Genomic DNA, 14,545 nt, shown 5'->3' with positions numbered 1-14,545 from the left:
TTTGCCTCACTCCATTTAGCTCTGGCAATCCAATTCCCTTTCCTCCACCCAGAAATCGATGTTTAATTAACACATTATTGGAAAAAATAAACACAGTCTTCAATGGGACTGCAATGAAGCTGATGCAGCTCAGCCTGGGGGCTGCAGACCATCCTCTCAGTCAGAAAACTGTTCTTCTCCTATTCCCTGCCTCTCCACCAAGAAAAAGTTCCTTCTTCCTCCCTGGAGTCCTCCAGCCTGGGGGATCCCGCTCATTCCCTCTGTGCATCCTCCCTGCCTGTATCTAGGCAGCAGACCTGGCATCCCTTCCCACCCTTTATCCTGTGACACAGATGTAGGGGGATGTTGTCAGTGCACATGTTCCTGCTCCACGGGGGAAGGAGGTAACTCCTTCTGAACATCCCGCCTCCACCAGTGAGGGTGTGCATGATCCCATCTCCTCCTTCTCTCCAGGCCAGAACCAGCACCCCTCCAGCTCAGGGGTCAGCAGGTGTCTTCCCCTGTGGGTGTGGGGTAGAGGCAGGCCTAGAGGTGGCTGATAAGGATGATGATCCCCAGAGTTCCTATCCAGACCTCAGGAGCTGATTGGAAGACCTCTGTCTAGAGTATTTCCTATTTTACCCCCAGTTTAGACGATCCAATTCCCATCTCCTCTTCTCCATGATTCAGGATGGAGGGTGGTGCAGAGTCCCTGGATTCAGACCCAAGTGTGGACGCAGGCTCTCACTGTGTAATCCTAAAAAAGCGATTTAACCCCTCTGATCACCAGTTTCCTCAACAGATAAATGAGGACACTACCCACCTAAGTGAAACATAGCAGAGCATGATGCCCTGCTCAAAGCAGGTGCTGGATAATTGTCCTTTCACCGAAATCTCACGCTGAGGGCCAGTCCCTGCTGCAAGGGCCATGGGGAGTATGGCTGGCCCATGCAGGCTTAGGGCCACACAGCAAAGCAGAGACAATAGGCTTCAGGTTCTCTACCTTCCGCCCACCTATCACCATCCCAAATCACCTCAACTCCCTCCTCAGACAAGGTGCATAAAGCAAGGAAGAAGGTAACGGGGACATCTTGGGAAACAGAGTTTCCTTAGTGCCATGCAAAAGACAACCAGCAGCATTACTCCTAAGCAGCAGTGTTACAACCAGCAGCCCCCTCCTCCTAAGCCTGAAATGCCTCTAACTGACAGCAGCACCTTCAGCAAGTCCCAGAGCTGTGAGTGAGCTGACTGCCTGGCAAATGGGCCAGCTCTTAGAATCAAGTTTCCAGACTTGGGGAACCAGAGGACAGGCCCATGGAAGTGGTACAGCACAGTGGTTAAGACCAGAGGCTTCAGAGCAGAGCCAGGCCCTTTGGGTTTGAATCATGATATCATCACTTCCTACCTGAGTGGCCTTGGACATGTTACTTAACCTCCTTAGGCCTCAGTTACTTTATTTGTAAGACAGAGATGATAATAGTACCCACCTCACAGGATTGTTGGAGGATTATGTAAGATAATGCATGTCAAGTGCTTAGCGTAGTATCTGGCCCATAGTCAGGTCTCAAATGTTGGCCAGTAGAAGAAGCTTTAGTAAAAGTAGTTGAGTTTACAGCCATACCACCCTGAACATGCCCGATCTCATCTGATCTCGGAAGCTAAGCAGGGTCGGGCCTGGTTAGTACTTGGATGAGAATAAGAGTAGTTGGGAGAGAAGTAGTAGTCATGTTGGTAACAGGAATACTCAGAAGATCCAGGTTTTTATCCTTTAGAAAGTGGGGGCAAGTGAAAGTAGAGCTGGGGAAAGGCTGCACTCTCAGTCACCTTCCTGACCTAAAATTGGATTTCCCTCTCTAGTATGCCCCCTTCCTCTCTCTATTCCTTTAAGAGAAAGTGTGTGATGTCATCTTAAAGAAGGATAGACATATATTTTATCATCCAAACAGGGACACTTTTGAGAGTTACTAATTACACTTGGACAAAGGCCTAAACAGACACTGTCTCCCCAAACCAGGGCGTCTGGTTACACCATCTCAAGGTCATGCAGAAATGCATTCATGCTCTGCTTCAAGGTCTTGGCTAAAGGTAAGACTTCCTTGCTTCTCAGAATCCACTTTTCTCTGGCCCGACCCCACCCCTGAAAAAAAAAAACACACACACATTCATACTTGTCTAGAATGTCTAATCCTTCTCCCATTCAAGGTCAAGGCCAATGCTAGAGTGGAACAGAGAGACTGGTAGAAGGCCTTCACCCATATTGTATGACATCATGCCCCCCAACCAGCCTCTGGAAACACAAATGAAGCACACTGGGGCCAATGTCTAGATTCATGTCTCCCTTCTTGAGAAAGAAGGCTAGGCCAGTCTAGGAGAAGCGACAGGCTCCCAGGGTCGTCAGCATCCAGATACCAGCTGCTTGGATCTCCAAAGGGAGCCTCTGCTGGACCTGAAAGTACCCTTGATGGGCAGGGCTACATGGGATTGAGAACCTTGAGCAACCCACTGGAAGAGGGGTCCTCCTCCATTCCAGTTTCTCCTCCCCCAGGAAGGTCAGAGGACAACCTTAACCAGCACTCAGTTGGAATATAGCCCACCAGTCTCCTTCGAGCCATGAAACCCTGACCTCTAGCTCTGCAGGTGTGCCTTCCGTAGAGACACACCTACCACCCACCTGCCCCACCAAGACTTCACTCCCCTCTGAAGAAGGAGAACTAAAAGGGCACCCCAGGCAGCCCCCACAGAAGCAGCTGCAAAGCCCTTGGTAAAGGGCCCACAGCCCACGAGGCGGCAGCACGGAGTAGAAAGAGCCCTACCCTGGCAGCCACGAAACCTTGATTCTAGTTTTGTCTCTGCATCAAACATGGTGCATAACTTTGGAAAAGCCATGTAGTCTCTCTGGGCCTCCACCTTGTCATTTGTACTTGAGGGCACTGAATAAGATGACAGATGATTCATCTCCCTTTTTCCTCTAACACTATAACATAAGGGTCCCATGCTTGGGCTCTGGCATGAGACAGATCTGAATTCAAATCCTCGATCTGTCATTTCATTAGGTAACTTTAAGTCTCAGTCTCCTCAGGTAATAATAGTATACTGCATTGAGTTGTTTGGAGAATTAAATGAGATACTGAGTGTAAAAAAAAAAAAAACTTGGAAGAGAACTTTGTAAATAGTAACTGCTGCAGAAATGATAGCTATATCATGACTATTACTACTACTACTATGATGATGATGAGAATGGTGATTACTAATATTAGAGGAATCTCAAAGGAGGCAGAGTCATCTGAGCCAGGAATAGAGAAGCCCTTTCTACTAAACTCTACTGAAGTTCAGCATGTTGCAATTCCTCCAGCAGATCTAGACATTCAAGCAGGGCTAAGACAACCAGAGGCAAAGTCCACCCTTCCCAGAAGACAGGCCCCAAGTGCTAGAGAAGAAAACTCCAACACTAAACCCATGTGGTTCCTTCCTCCAATCGACACACATTTGTTGAGCACCTACTATGTGTCAGGAAATGTCCTACGCACTGGGAACACCACAATGAACACAAAGTCCTTGACCTCTCAGAGCTTGCATTCTAGAGGGGTAAAGAGACAAGATCCATCTTAAATGTTTCAATATATCATAGTATAATATAATATTAAATAATGATTCACCAATTAAAATTAAAGACAGTGCCATGGGCTAGAAAGCAGCCAGGGGGTTGGGGTAAGGGGACTATTTTAGAAAGGTGGTCAGGAAAGGTCTCTCTGAGGAGTATAATTTGAGGAACAACCTGCAGGAAACGGCTGGGAGTGGGCCCCATGTATAGTCCCTGCCCCGAGCTCAGCATGGCCAACCTGCCCCGAGCCCAGCATGGCCACCTGTGGCTGGCCCAGCCACAGCACCGCACTTGCTTCATCCTCAGAGCAACAGAGCTGGCCCTCAAGGCTCAGAGCTGCAGCGCAACCGTTCTTCCCCCAGCAGGTCCCAGACCACAGCAGGAACAGACACACGGGCCGGCACATTTCTAGGCAGTGAGGTTTTAGAAGGAATGCTTCTTCTTTTGCAAGTCTCCTATCCACACCTGACGGGTCACGTAAGGAGAACACGGCCGGGCGATACCAAGAGCAATCTCTTCTCTGCATTGGGCACAATAATTTGCCCCCAAGGCATCCTACTCCCCATTTATCCCCTTTCTCTGGCAATGACGTAACCCTGTCTCCCTAACTCCTCAGGGTCAGCCCCAAGAAGGGAGAGGGACACTGGAAAGGTAAGACAATCAGCATTTTGCCCTTAGGATTTTGTTTTTCTTTTAGGCAAAATGTTTTCCAGTTTCACTTATAATTGCTAATAAGGAGGGACACACCTTCAGCTGGAGATGGGAAAATGGCGTCCGGTAGTTAAGGCAGCCAGAGCCCAGGAGAAAACAGGGGCTGGGCTGCTCTCACGGCCGAGGGTGATTTCAGCTCCTTCGGGTTGCAGCCTCCAACAAGGCTGAGCCACCCAAGAGGTGGCTGACACCAGGGGAGAAGGACCATCCTCCCGAGCTCAGCCCCAGGCTCTGGCAAGGCAGCAGGGAAAACCCTCAATTTCGCCCACCTCATCCCATTCTCCCCCTTCAATCTGTATCCGCCCACCAGTCATCCATGAGCCACCCACCCACGGGTTCGCTTGGTGGACGTGGGGATCTCATTTGAGGCTCCCTGCTGGAGGCAGGAGCAGTTTCTTCCCCTCTACCCTCCTCTCAACTACCTTGAGGACTCTTCCCCACTGACCACCCCTGCTTCTTGCCTTCCTTCCCTGTCACTACCACACCTGTCCAGAGCCTCCGTATGAGGCTGGATACAACAAACACAGCCACACCAAAGAGGCAGGCAGCCTCTTGCTTGAACCACACGCACAGTGTTGACAATCCTATGTTGTCCAATTGGAGGCACGCTGGTGCTTGAAAAAACACAAACACCCTTCCAGTCCCCACCCATAAACCAACACAAAGGCCACCAAGAATTTCAAGACCCGGCATCAACTGTAGAGAGGAGAGCTGGGTAACAAAGACATTGTTCCATCCTCCCAACTAACCATCACAACTCTCTGGGATATTCTGCAGTGCCCTCTGGTTCGACACAGCCCACTGATCAGAGCTGTATGTGTTGGTGTGTGTGAGAGAGCGTACACATGTGTATGGGGGAGGGGGCTGTGGCTCTACTGTCCAGGCATCAAATCTCCCCGGAGGTAACCCAGTCAGACTCTGCCTCCCCCACGTAACCTTCCTCCAATGTACTGCAAACATATATTTCATGGATGGTTAAATTGGATCATTATCACTGGGTGCTTATTTGGTCAAAAAAAATTATTAATGTCATCTACCCCCATTCCAATCCCCTGCTTGTGAGGTCCCCTCCCACAAAGACTCTCCAACATGCTAATCCCATGAACTGCGACACACGACAGCTTCAGGGAAAGAATAATGGCGAGAAGAAAGAAGACCGCGGTTGCGGAGAGGAAAAGAGGCTCTAACATGACCGCAGTCCCCATGCAAAGATGGGGGGAAGGGGCCATGGTGGAGGTAGAGTGGGGAAAGAGGTTAAGGGGAATGAAACCAAGCAAAATGAAGCCCTCGGCGCCTGTGTATGTGACAGAGAGTGTGTGTGCAAGAGCGTGTGCCAGTGTGTGTGTGGATGTGCCGACTTTGCCCTCCTATCAGAAGGCTGCATCCGTGTGGCATGTAGGAAAGGCCATCGCACCACTGTTGTGTTGCAAAAAAAAAAAAAAAAAAAAAAAAAAAGCAAGGAAAAAGGGAAAAAAGAGCCGCAGAGCCATCAAAATCAGAATTTTTTTCATGAAGATGGAAAGGGCTGGAGGAAGGGGGGGTGCGCCTAGGGTGGGGGGAGCAGTGTGTGGAAATAGAAGGCAAGATCATGGCAGAATTGGGGGAGGATGGAGGGGGAAATTGGTGGTGGGGTGAAAAAATTTCACACACACACAGAGACACAAGCACACACAATACCCAGACACCAACCCGACCGCTCCACTGTTCATCCAAGACTGACAACCCGTCCCCCATCTCTCTGCTGCCTCTCCATGCCCCCAAAGCTGGTGCCGATGGATTTCTGTATCTCAGTTTTGCAGCAGTGGGCTAATTACGACCAAGCCCCCTCACCAAATTAACCCCTCCCTTCCCTCTCTCTTTTTTTTCTCCAAAAGGCCAATTGAAGAATAATGTGTTTTTATAGATAATGGATTTTTTTTCCAGGAGCGAGAGAAAGGGGGGTGCAGAATAGAAATTCTGCAAACCGGTGACTTCCAACCTCACCTCCGTCTCCCCCCACATCCCCATTTGCTGTAGCGTCTCATCTACCGTTCTCCCACCATTCCCTCATCCCCTACCACCCAAAAGAAAAGACCTTCCTACCACGCACATCGACAAACATACCAACCGCCACCCAATCTCAGTAGCCGATCTCAAAACCCCAAGCATCAGTCCACCTCAATACATCCTTTCCCTTATATAAGCAGCAAATCATCAACATAGTCAGGAGAAACGCAGCACTAAAATGAAATCAACAAAAACGGAGGCCAGAACCCCATCAAATCCCTAATAATTAATAATAGGGAACTACCAGAGAAGCAAAGACGTAGCTGTCTCTCAAAATCTAGAATCCCTTTAATTTCTGCCCCCTCCTCTTCTCAAGAAGCAATTTTTAAAAATTATTATTTCACTAGAAAGGGCCGGAAAGCTCCAGAAAAGGGCATTCGCACAGTCTGGTTGTTTTTAAAAAATAAACCCAGCCCTGTTGCTCACTTTAATAGCGAACTTCCAGTGTCCAGCCTTTTCCCCCTCTTCCAGAAGGAAGACTGACTCGCAGGATGAACCCCAGGCTGCAGAAAATGGGCCAAGAGCTCTTACTCCACTCCCCAACAACAACAAAAAAGCAAACAATAGGAATATCTGCACAACCAGCACCCGTCTGAAATATCGTTTGCCCCATATGACTTAGGCAGATTAAGCCCGAAGATTAAAAAATAAATACCAGCCTTGCCTCCTCTCACTCCCCTCCATCCTTCCGCCACATACCCAGTAGCCCTTAGGTAAACTTGCCCATCATAACCAGCGGGACCATTTTAACTTGAAAGGCGATGCAGAAGCCCTTGAACGATGAAGGAAGGCTCTATCCAGAACGGCAAATTAACAAAGAGCCAGTTCTCCAGGCTCCCCAGACTAACCTCCAGGTGCCCCCAGATAGACTATCCTGGGTACCAAGTCACCCAGCATGCTGGGAGTTCAAATTTCCATTGGAACCTTCATCACAAAGGCAAACGGTCATCTGACCCCCAAAACTACACTGTCCTCCAGGTATGACAAGGAGTGCCCCCTCTCCCTCCCAGGGCCATCCACAGGACCCAGCAGAGAGGAAGAAAGTAGAATGTTGGGGTGGCTTGTAGTGGTAAAAGAAAAACTATCTCCCCAAAGCGGGAACCGAAGGAAGCGGGGAGAAGACAGCTCTTGTCCTACCAGCTCTCTTATTTGCCCTGACTCTGTCTTGCTCCATCCTAAGCTAGCTCTCAATGATCTCTGACCTTTGCATTTAAAAAAAAAAGTATTAAAAATAAAGATCAGAGAAGAGGAATCCTACTTTACCTAAACCCCAATAATGGTTAGCAAAAATATGATGTTCTCATTGCATGATGATATTTCTACATCCAAATTAAAAGAGGCAGACATTTAATGGAGGAAGGGAAAATTTTATTTTTTTTAACAAGTAATCACAGGGTAAGTCACCTGCAAAGCAGCCGAGCCCTTAGGTTGGTATTGCATCACTGGCCTAAGAAGGGATGGGGGGTGGGGGGACACATTTTTTTCCTTGTCATCAGGATGATGTTTCTAAAGCAGTTAAGTTTTGTGGTTAAAAAAGAGAGAGGGAAAGAGCTGAAACTCTGGGTACAGCACAATGCCTGGAAAAAACAATACATCGAACCAGACTTTAAGGTCACTGAGAGCTTGCAAAACCCACAGTGCTTACACAAAGTGGAAGTTTTCAGGCAAGCCTGCTACTAAATCATTAATATAAACAAATGGAAGGCAGTGGAGGAAGATTCCCTTGTAACCGATCCAAACAGGAGCACACACCCGCACACACACACACACTCACACACACACTCCCTTTTCACCTTCTCCAAGTATGCCCACCTTCACAAGACAGGAGTCCAACCTGAATTTTTAGACTCTAGAACCACCTCCTCACACCCCCTCAAAAAAAAAAAAAAAAAAAAAAAGCACACACACACTCACATATACCTCAATTCCTCAACAGCTAGGGAAATCCCTGTCTCAATTCAATTTTGTTTTCTTGTGATCCTCAGAGCGTCCCTTCTGTTTCTCATTTTAACCAACCCAAATAAATAAATGAATAAATGAGGGGGGAAGTGACTACAAAATGTCAAAAAAAAGTATCTGCCCAAAATGAAGTGATGAGCACACATCATTTCAGACTAACAATTCAAGCAAATAGGAGAAAGACTCAAAAAAAAAAAAAAAAAAAAAGATAAAAATCTAAAACATTCTGACTTTTCCAACATCTGGAGGAAAAGGACCCAACTTCCAGGATAAACTGAAGGAAAAGAAAGGCAGTTGAAAAGCCATTTCCATAGTCAGCCAAGGCTCATGGATACAGCATTCAAAAAAAAAAAAATCTAGGTTGGTTGCTCCCAACTGAAAACTTCTACCCTCTCAGGAGCAACCTCTTCCCAGAACGGACAAGAACCTTGAGTTGTTTCATACCCTGACCGCCTTCCTTTCCCCGCAAACCTTACCTTTCCAGTTGAACAGAAGATTTGGGATCTGTCTGTTTGATGTTTAATCAACTGAGTTTGCGGGGTATGTTTCCTCTTTGGGGAGGTTCAAATTCCAGAATCTTTCTCTCTCTTTTTCTTTTCCTTTCTCTCTGGGAGGGAGTGGCAGGGTAGAAGGGAGGGGTTGTTGGAGGTGCGAAAAGCAGGTCCTTGGTGGCTGGAGATGCCGAGGCTGAGAGAGGGGAGGACAGGTTGCCTCTCCCTCTCAGTGAGTTGCATGCAAGAGGCGATGTGTAGGGCTGAGCGCTGAGCCTGAGACTGCCGGAGGAGCCCAGGAATTTCACGCACTCCAGAGCCGGCCCCTCCCTCTCCCGCACAGACCCCAGCATTTAAAGAGACAGTCAAGCCGCCTGGCTCAGGGCTTCACCTCCTCCCTGACTGTTTTGCAAACAGCTGAGAAGATATCATGAGGGAGGGGCAGTCTGTAGCCCCCACAACTAAAAGGCAGTGTCTGAGCTCAGTTCTCCCCTTACTCCAGCCTGAGAGGAGAGTTCTTCCCTAGAATCAGAGTAGGAATTAATATAAAGACAAAATTCTCATTTACAGCTTCAGTAACCAAACCACTTCCCCACTGCTGAGGATGTGTGTGTCTCCTTGCAGACTGAGGGACTCTAATCTACAAGTGTGCCTCAGTTTCCCTGAGTAGTTGCTCTTCCTTGCAAAATCAGGGCAATCCTTGAGCATCTAGTGGAAGTCAGGGCTGTAACTAGGACACAAATCTATTCCTTCAACAAGCACTTTGAATGCCTGCTTAGGATGAGGCATACTGCAAGGGGCTGGGGACATAGAAACGAAAGTGACAAAAGAGGCTTCCTCTCTCAGAGCCCCTAGCAGCAAAGACAGACCCAGGCACAGCCCATCCTATCCTAAGGGGCTGCCAGCTAAGGGTCAGAGGCCCCAATCAAGTGTTTTGGTGACTCAGGAAGATAGCTCTCTTTGGTGGCTTGCACTCTGAGCTCTGAGCCTAGACAACTCCACTGCACCCCTAAACCCTTGAAAAGCCATTGCCAGCCTTGACAAACTAGTTCATGTCTGTGGAAACATTTCCCCAGTCAAACCTAAGCAAGAGATGACAGTCGGTGGCGCCTAATACAAAGGTTTTGCTCAGCATCAGGCCCTGGCACCTTATGTGAAAATGCAGCCCCAAACTCCTTTCTTCTCCAGCTCCCTTTTTAAGGGCTGCACTGGCATGTCCTTCCTTGGACCAGCAACAATCCACTAATAGCTGTTGAGCACTTACCATATGCCACCACGTGGGTCATCTTATTCAGTCCAGCGAGGTTTGTGCTATTTGACAGTTGAGATCCATTTCACAGTCTTAAAAGTTGAAGCTTTAGAGAGGTTGCCCAAGGTCACACAGCTGGAAGCTGCTAAGAATGAATTTGAACTCAAGTCTATCCAACTCCAGAGCCTGCCTGTTAGCCACAGTACTCTATTGCCTCCCAGCCAAGGATGGTAGTTCTTATATTTCTGCCCTTTACTGGATGTTCTTGCAGCATCCTAGCACCTTCCTGACCCAGCAAACTTTAATAGCACATGTACCCGGCATCATGCTCATGAGAAACAAAATGAATCTATCAAGGTCTGAACCCCAAGGACTCCACTAAGCACTGGAGGAGGACAGAAATGTGTTTCTATAAAGCAAGGGGAAAATAATCATGAGAGCAATATAAAGGAAGCTCTATGGGATTGTCGATAAGCAAGTGATTAATTGTGATTTGAAGGTGGGGGATATCAAGGCAAGCTTGGTGGACTAAAGCAGCATCTGGGCTGGGACTAGACGGACACATGCACTTCCATCATTACTAGCCTACTTTTCAGTCTGTTTTACCTTTCAGATCACAATCTCATTTTCTTATGTGTCTTCGGGTCTCCAGCCTTCAACACCTCCATGGTATCCGGTAGTTTTAGGAACACAAACAAACATGCCTTCATGGATTAATTTTATATGACATCTGACCTCCCACCTACTTACTCTAGACCTGAACTGCCCTGGCCACCAGTTCCGTATCCTCCTTACCTGGCCTTCCTAGAAGGCTCTGCACCAAATTTGTCCACAGAATGTGGAAGGGAAGTTCAGAAGGCACAGTGCATGGGATTGCCCTAGATGTCAGGAGCTCCTGGGGGAAGAACCATGTAAAGGAGCCGCCATGATCCAGCAGGACATCGAGAACAGCCAGGGAAACTGTACGCTCATCTCGGGGGCAGCAGGAACAGACCTGAAGGACCTAAGGGATGAGAGGGCGGAAGCCTCAAGGGAGAGCCTGAGGACTCAGTGCCCTGCAGATGTCAGCGCCCGTGGGATTCCTGTGGCAAACACCAGCCTAGGAAGGACATCTCTGCGAGCAGTGCATCTGCAGAACAGCCTAGAGGTTAAGGGACACGCCTGGATTCCAATCCCTTCTGGGCCACCTAAATTCCTTGTGATTTGAATAACTTTCTTTACCCTCTCCAAGTCTTAGCATCCTCGCCTATAAAATGGAGGTAACACCTGTACTCACTTCACAGCGTTGTTTTGAGAAACAAGTAATAAAATACCCATAGGATGCCTGCCCCACAGAAGTAGTCAACAGATGTTCGCTACTCCAGCCTACAGGTCTGCATTTGCCCCTGCATGGGATTATTAACTTTGGACTGCCCCCTATAGTTGGCATTCCTTTATTTCAAGTTATTGTATCCCTTTTAATAATTTAGCTTATTATTTAGGGTGTCACTGTAGTCACTACTATTTACTTCATTTTACCCCCTTGATTTCTAACCTACTTTAAATTATATATTTTGAATATTTGTTATTATCATTTTATTCTGTTTTGTACTTTCTTAGGCTTCTTAAGTGTTATTTATCTTTCAGTTACTCCAGTTGTATCCTTTCAGTTTGCCTTTTATCATGAAATCTGTGGGCTTATTTCGTCTCATTCCTCCATACCATTTTAGTTAACTACCATTCGGCTCATTCTAGTGATCCAGCATTCCCCAGATAGCTGGATTTGTGAAGATGGTTACGTACAAAATAGCAGGGAAAGACAACATCAAAGAGAATAAGATGGGTCTCCTTGCAGATGCGTAATGCAACCATAAGCAAAAAGCAATATCAGTTGTTTGCCCAAATGATGGTGCCATGTCAGCTATGGTACTAATTTTTATTTTTTAAGGAGGACTCAATGGGTACAACTGAAACCCTCAGAGACCCTAGGCCTTCTCAGCTCTCATCTCTGTCCTGGGATAAGGAGGGCCATGATCAGAGGTCATTAAGTTAGAAGGTTCTCTCACAGGCCTATCTTCCTTCCTTTGATTAGATTGTGGGGCTCTATCTTCACTCAGTTCAGGGACAGAACAGACCAGGGACTGTTTCAGCTTTTCTCAAATGTGCCAGACCAGTGCTTTCAGCATGTAGCAAGAAAAAATTTCACTACCAATCAAAAGGATACATTGCCCATGGCATTCTGAAAAAAAAAGTTATTTCAGTGATGATAATAACAGTAATAATAACAACTACTACCACAAGTTACCCCCTGCCAACCCTCTACTTAGAAGCATTATGGTTAAGATCCCAAGGCTCTGCAAACAGGACATCTGGGTTCAAATCCCAGCTCCACGATTTTTTGGCCATGAGACCTCAACCAAATTTCGAACATCTCAAGCCTCCACTTTCTCATCTATAAAATGGGAATAATGGTGTCAAATGCTTCCTGTGGGAATTGTATCAAAAGCACCAACAATAGTAAATGGCACATGGGAAGTCCACAATGGAGAGTACTGGTCATTATTAACAGAGTGGAATTTAAAATATCTAATATTTGAGATGGTCCAGTCAGCAACCAATCAGATTGGAAGGTGACCAAGAGCAACTGGTTTGGCCTGACCAAGGTATACCAGCTACCAGCCTTGATTATTAGGACTTTTACCACCCGTCAGGTACTAAGTTAGGCATTTTTAGGCATTTGGCGTGCACTAATGCATTATCTCATTTAATCCTCACAGCAACTTGGTTTTATTATGTTATGTATTGAAATACATGCAATTGCACATTTATAAATAAGACTATGCCTATAAAATCAGAGTTCTGCATAAAAAGACTTGGCATATCCGTTCCTGCCACCCTAATGACTCTTAGGATGTGAATTTCAAGGGTTGCTTTTTCTGGGACATTTTTAGCCTCATTACATAGGTTCCTTCTTTTACTTACTCATTCTTTCAATAACATTTGGGAGAAAAAATTACGGTCCATGGCTCAATTTATTCATCCATTAAATGAGTGTTTCTGTCTAAGTTCCCACTACTCGACCCCAACCAAACTTGAGAACATCAGTCTTCTCCAGCCAAGACCAAGTCACTAGAAATCAGGTATTAGAGAGTTCTTCTAATCCCTCAGCTAGCACTTCAATTGAGTCAAACCCTCCAGGCTCCCAACCTGCCCCATAAGCTTGGATTTTTAGTCACTAAAGTCCACACATGCCTTATTCCTAAACAGATTTCAAATTCAGCCCCCGGTGCTATTGGCCCAAAGCATTTTGCCTAAGGCCCCTTCAAACGTTCTTCGTGCTCTTCTCTCCTCTCCTCCCCCAAGATCTGTGCTGCAATGCTGGCCGGCTGGAGTTTATTTGGCTTTCTGTCACCTATGTGATGATGATTCCAGTGTTATTAATAGGTGACTGCTTATAAATTAGTATTATTAGACATGTGCCATGCAGCGCAGACAGTACCACAGAGGGGCCTGGCATCCTTCAAGGAGAAGACTTGTACAAAAAGACTTGTCCCTGGGGCCCAGTAAAAGGACACAGGCCCAGCAGTGAGTCAACAGCAGTGCTTCCCAAATTCTAAAAGCCAGGCACCTAATCCAGACAACTGTGTCTGGCACGGGAAGGAGAGAGAAGCGAATGTGAGATTTACAGGCATGTGAGAACACAAGTCCAAAGAGAAGCCTGAGCACTCAGGCCTTGAGGAGGTCACTGCCCATGAAATGTTTCTCACTCCAGGCATCCCTTCTACCAGGGTATCTGCTGCCCCCAAAGAGGCTGCAGGAAAGGCTAGCTCCTGGAAAGAGCAAGGGTCTCCAACTTCCAATTCCAATGGGGAACTCTCTACCTTCATGTTCCTATCCTGCTTATTCCATGGGAATAAAATAGTCTCAGGGGCTCACAGCCAGTAGAAGCCTCCCAGCCAACTCCCTGAATTCAGCAGCCTTTTGCCAGCCCTCAGCACAGGACTACCAACTCCAGCCTTGGGGAGAGCCAGGCTAGGAGGTAGAATGCCTGCCCTGTGGCTGCATCCTTCTCCCTGAGTGCCCAGGAGCAAGCAACTCATCTAGACTGATGGTGACAGAATATTTCACTGAGAAAACAACAAAAACAACAACAACTTTACGAGAGAAAAAAATGAGGAGGAAATAATTTCTTCTCAGTAATAATTTTCAAAGCAATTCTAGAATTTCCTGCTTGGGGATCAAATTTTAACATGGTCCAGGTATTTTTGGAGCGTTTAATGGGCTTGAATGTTTGAGCAGCAAGGAGTTAACTATTAATACTTGATAACTGCTTTCAAAAAATTATTCATTTCTTCAGTCTACGGTGAAAGTTCTCATCTGTTTTCAACTTCATTTCTGCCAAGAAGTAGGTAAGAGCAGCCTGGGCTGGCACAGCCATTCTTAGATTGAGTGCCGAGAGGGCAGAACCTACATTGCTGGAAGGAACAGCACAGTGTGATGGCAAAGGGCACAAGCTCCAGCTCCAGACCC

The 14,545-nt window shown here is 46.9% G+C and overlaps 1 protein-coding gene across 16 annotated transcripts in view; it reads right to left on the bottom strand.

Moving 5' to 3' along the window:
- NRXN3 (neurexin 3) overlaps window positions 1–9,071 on the bottom strand; it is a 1,699,552-nt gene extending 1,690,481 nt beyond the window's left edge. For 14 of the 16 annotated variants that reach the window (XR_008493626.2, XR_008493627.2, XR_008493628.2 and 11 more), the window contains exon 1: window positions 8,773–9,046. The gene's annotated coding sequence lies outside the window, so the exon portion shown is untranslated. Of the gene's footprint in view, window positions 1–8,772 lie in introns of all 16 variants that reach the window. The other 2 variants (XM_054448164.2, XM_054448165.2) reach the window with 1 other exon arrangement.
- Between the last annotated feature and the right edge of the window lie 5,474 nt (window positions 9,072–14,545).

Source organism: Pongo pygmaeus, chromosome 15 (genome assembly GCF_028885625.2).
Source record: "Pongo pygmaeus isolate AG05252 chromosome 15, NHGRI_mPonPyg2-v2.0_pri, whole genome shotgun sequence".
Classification (NCBI taxonomy): domain Eukaryota; kingdom Metazoa; phylum Chordata; class Mammalia; order Primates; family Hominidae; genus Pongo; species Pongo pygmaeus.
The sequence above is the reverse complement of the archived record's forward strand: the minus strand, read 5'-3'. Positions and strand labels throughout refer to the sequence as shown.